The following is a 5,402-nucleotide window of genomic DNA, read 5'->3' as shown; positions in this document are numbered from 1 at the left end:
CGATCCGTTTCCGGACACGGAAAAAAAAGACAAAAGACAAAAAAAAAAAAAAAAACTAATTTGAAAACTATATTTAAGGAATTATAATTTCTCCTAACAGGAAGAAATGTGAACTCAAATAAAATTTGGGGAAAAAAAATTAGAAAAAAACTGGGGCTGTTCTACAGAAACTTAATTTTAGTGACATATACTTATTGAAATTAAAAGCAACCTTAGCTCTGCCATCAAACATACTTTAGTAGAGGTGGGAATTAATAATAGGTAAGCATATTAAATATCTGCAAATACTCTCTATTCCCACAACTAATTGCACAAAATCACAGTAGACAAGCAATAACTTCTGTTTTTGATCATTTTCTTTTTTGTTGTTAAATAAATGACCTTTATGAAATATATATGTCCGAGTGAACAGCGCACTGAGTTGCTTTATGTGTAGCAGACGGGACATATTTTGATCAAAGTAATTGTTTCCACAATGTTTTCAAACATAAGCTAACCTGCTTATGCAACATGCAGTTACTTTTATGTACAGTGGTAAGAAACAAGAAATTTGGGATGGTTGGTGGAATACTATCCCATCATCTCACCAGACTCATATTTCGTGTATTGAATAAAGTTTCTTTACATTAAAACAAACAAACACTAAAGACTTGAGAGTAAGTCTGGTTGCAGGAGAGCATGTTTTGCTTTGTTAAATATATAGTTAGATATGGCATGTCTCAGTTTTTTAATATATAAACTTGTAATTCACTTGCTCTTTCTCTTTCAATTGTAAAAGCCTTATTAGGTGGAATGAGTTATTGACATTGAAATAAGAAATTACAATAAAATTTATTTAAAGCACACTAGTAACAATAGATTCTGGTAACATCAATTTCACATTCACTTGGTACTAGGCTCTGTGCAAACAAACCTAAATATGTTCATTATCTCATTTAGTTTGCACAATTCAAGAATATCAGTGCTTGAAAAAAAATCTCACAGCTGGTAATTGTTTGACTAACAGCCAACCAAACAACCAAATACATAAAGAAAATCATAGAAAATGAAACCATAAAAAAGGTTGTTTATACCATACTTTTAACCAATACCTTACATAGACTCTTGGAGTAACTTTACTTCATTGATTCTCTAATGTATCAACAAACATGAAAATAATTATATCCATATTCTAAGGCACTCCTGAAAAATAACAAGATCTTTACTTCAAAACCCTTACTGTAACTCTGGACACATACTACTTGCCAAATCAATATTAGCATTCTTTCCCACTCATTTCTCTATACAAGAAAATCAGAGATCAAACCTTAAGAAAAAAATGTAAATAATAAAGATTTTTAATAATCTAAACAGGCTTTAAACAAATGAAGTAGAAGAGGTATAAGCTGGAAAGTAAAGGACAAGAAGAGCTGAGCTGCCAGAAGCCAACAGTAGAGGAGTCTGAGTAACCAGAAGCCAGAGTGACATGACACAACTGCCTTATTTGGCAGAAGAAATGAAGTGTGATTAAGGAAAGGGGATTTAGTTTCAGAATGACACTTCAGAGGAACATTATTGAGGTGTAGGCCTGTTTCTGGGCTGATGATGCAGAATCGTGTGGTAGAAATTAATAAAAAACAATCCAGGGTACTGAAAGTTTTTCCAGCAGAAATATTGAAATTCTCATATAGCACACAGGGATTGATATTCAATGCTATATACCACAGATATGTTCAATTAACTATGTTCCAATGAAAAAAAAGAAAGAATTAAATACAACTCAGTGAGAGAAAATACCACAATGTAAGACTCACATTTATCTTGCAGAAATTCTATTTTGCAAAGTGCATGTGAAAATGCCAGTATAACAAGCATTGGATACAGTGTAATAAAAAAAAATTCCAAAGATGACTGATGACAACGGCTAGAGAGGACACATATCGAACCTAAGATTGATAACTGGAGGTTCCTCTGGCAGATCAACTCCTAAAAACAGNATTGAAATCCTTTAAACTAATGCAAATTTAAAAGTAAAACTATCTTCATTTAAGAATTGTCATTTCTTCCTAAAATCGCTGCTATTAAAAGAAGTGGGGAATCAAGGTTGAAACTCCATTAATTTCCCCGGAAAAAATTTTAATTGTTTTCCACACAATCTCATATACCCAAACAGGAAAACACAAATAAATAATAAATAATAATTTATAACGAAGTATAGTTTAAAACAAATTGTATGTTACTAAATCTTATTTTTATTTTAACTCCTATTTAAGGAAGATCACGCCTGAAAGCAGGTGATGGAGGTAGGTATGTATAGACCATTTCTTGGAAAGTTGTCAAGACACAGATCGTCCTCTTTGCAACAGATATATTTGGTTAACTGTAAATGTTATATATTTATTTTTGCAGCATTTTATCCACCAAATTCACAACTTTCATGATACTAGTTTTATCTTGTACTTAAACATATGATGGTATCATATAAATAGTAAATTTTCACAGGAAAGTAAATCTTAAAAAGTGCTCAATATGTATGGAAATATAATATTTGGGAAAACAAGCTAAACAAACAGAAAAGGGTATTTTCCTTTTTCATCCTTCTCACTTGGTGCGTGTACATGAACCAAATTTTTACATATATTCGATTTTTAATTCAAAGTATTTTAACTTGTACCTATCTGGTGGGTAAAGTGTGTTGTTTCAATACATGCATATACCCCCCAAGAATTCACTCAGGGTAGATGGCACAGTTTTGCACCCATTAGTCTACAGCTTTCCCGCCTCTTTCTGTCTCTACCAACCCTTCCCTGCTGGTTTATGGTAACCATTATTCCATTCTCCACTTCTATAAGAAACACTTTTTATTTTTATTTTTTTATATTCCCTTATGAGTGATATCATGCAGTGTGTGTCTTTTTGTGCCCAGTTACTTAACATGATGGTTTCAAGTTCCATCCATGTTGCTGCAAATGATAGGATGTCATTTTTTTTCATTTTATTTTATTTTGTCGACGATATACAATGTGGTTGATTATTGTGTCCCATTACCGAAACCTCCCTCTCCCCTCCTACTTCCCCACCCTCCCAACAATGTCCTTTCTGTTTATAACCAAGTAGCATCCCATTGTGTATATACATACTACAGTTTCTTAATCCTTTCATCTATTGACAGACATTTGGATTGATTCTATCTTTTGGCTATTGTGAATAGTGTTGTGATGAACATGGGAGTGCAGTATCTTTTTTTATATATTGATTTAATTTACTTTGGATATATACCCAGTACTGGAATACTGGGTCACAGGGTAGATCTATTTTTAGTTCCCTGCAGAACTTCCATGCTGGTTCATCTCATGGCTGTACCAGTTGACACTCCCACCAATAATGTAAGAGAGTTCCTTTTTCTCCACATCCTCACCAGTGTTTGGTATTTTCAGTCTTGTTAATAATAGCCATTCTAACTGGAGTGAAATGATATCTCATTGTGGGTTTAGTTTACATTTCTCTGATTATTAGTGATGCAAAGCATTTTTTCATGTGTTTTTTGGTCATTTGTATGCCTTCTTTGAGACATGTCTGTTCAGGTCTTTTGGCCATTTGGTAATTGGGTTGTTACATTTTCTTTCTTTCTTTCTTTTTTTTTTTTTTTGATATTGAATCATTTATGTTCCTTATATGTTTGGATATTATCCCCTTGCTTGTAGTGTAGTTAGCAAACACTTTTTCCCGTTCTGTATGTTGTCTCTTCACTTTGACAGTCCCTAGCTATACAGAAGCTTTTTAGTTCAATGTATTCCCATTTACATATGTTTGCTTTAGTTGCCTGTGCTTTTGTAGTCTCCATCATAAAAGCTCCACCCACTCCCATATCCTGTAGTGTTTCTCCTATATTTCTTCTACTAGTGTTATAGTTGTGGGTCTCAATTTACACGTTTGTATAATGTATTTTGAGTTGATTCTTGTGGATGGTGAGAGATAATGGTCTAATTTCAATCTTTTGTGTTGCACTCTTTTACCTGCCATATCCTGCCAACTGGGCCAACAGTCGAGTTAGGGCTGGGTTTGGAGCTCACAGACCCATCAAGCCCATTGTTCAGACTGGCTCACAAGCCCTTCAAATACCAGGCTGGGTCACCAGACTACTCAGATGCCAGGATGGGTAACCAGACCCCTCACACACCAGGCTGGGTCACCAGACCCCTTACACAGGTCTATGAGTGAGGTAACTGGAAAACAGGTCCTTGGAAGCAGTAGGTTCAAAAGCATGGCTTCACGGGACAGATGCCCAAGGCAGTCGCCAGCCAAGAAAGGGTGCCACACATGTCCATTAACTCCACCCACACACAAACAATTTGCTTACAAAGAATGACCCACACTACCCCCACCAGACCTAAGTCGAGGGGACCTGATTAAATTACCCTGTTTTCCCAGTATTCTGCATGTGGATATCCAGTTTTCTCAGCACCATTGATTCAAGAGGCTGTCCTTTACCTACTGTGTGTTCTTGGCACCTTTGTAGAAAATAAGTTGGCTATAAGTGTGAGTTGTTTTTTTGTTTGTTTGTTTGTTTGGTTGGTTGGTTTCTCTGTTATATTCTGTTCATCAGTTTATCTGTTTTTATGCCAATTCCATGTTGTTTGGGTTACTACAGCTTACAGTGTATTTTGAAGTCATGACATGTGATGCATCCCATTTTGTTCTTTCCTTTCAAGATGACTTAAGCTTGTTTTTTTGTGATTCCACACATATACTAAGATTGTGTTTTTCTATTTTGGTGAAGAATGTCAATGATATTTAAAAAGAGATTGTGTTGAATGTGTAGATTGCTTTTTGTAACACAGGTATTTTGATGATTAATTCTTCCAACCCATGAAAATGAGATATCTTTCCACTCATTTGTGTCTTCTTCAATTTTTCACCAATGTTTTATAGTTTTCATTGTAAAAGTCTTTCACTTCATGGCTAAATTTACTCCTAGGTATTCTATTTTATTGGTAGTAACAATGAATGGGACTACATTCCTGATTTCATCTTTGGCTATTTCATGTTTGGCATAGAGGAATTGCCTTTGCTATGAAAGCATAACATCAAGTACCAATATTTTAACATTTTTATTTAGTCTGATTTTGAGTGAAATGTTAATTGGCCCCCTCCAAAAAAAGACAATGTCCTAAAAGTGTCACCAGTTCCCCACAGTTCTCCATGCCAAATTAAGATAAACTTGTTAATAGTTATTATGTGGCACATCCATACATGTAAAATGCTACAAACATACAAAGGAATGTGAAAAAGTGAGAATAAAATGAGGAAAATTCAGTGTCTGGAAAGAAACTCCATTTATGATGTTTTTCAAGGAGGTCAGAAATAGCCAAAGTTTACAGTCTGTGGTGTTTAGATCAATTGGTCAACTTTTAGGACATTGT

Source organism: Galeopterus variegatus, unplaced genomic scaffold (assembly GCF_000696425.1).
Source record: "Galeopterus variegatus unplaced genomic scaffold, G_variegatus-3.0.2 Scaffold8657, whole genome shotgun sequence".
Taxonomy (NCBI): Eukaryota; Metazoa; Chordata; class Mammalia; order Dermoptera; family Cynocephalidae; genus Galeopterus; species Galeopterus variegatus.
The sequence above is the reverse complement of the archived record's forward strand: the minus strand, read 5'-3'. Positions refer to the sequence as shown.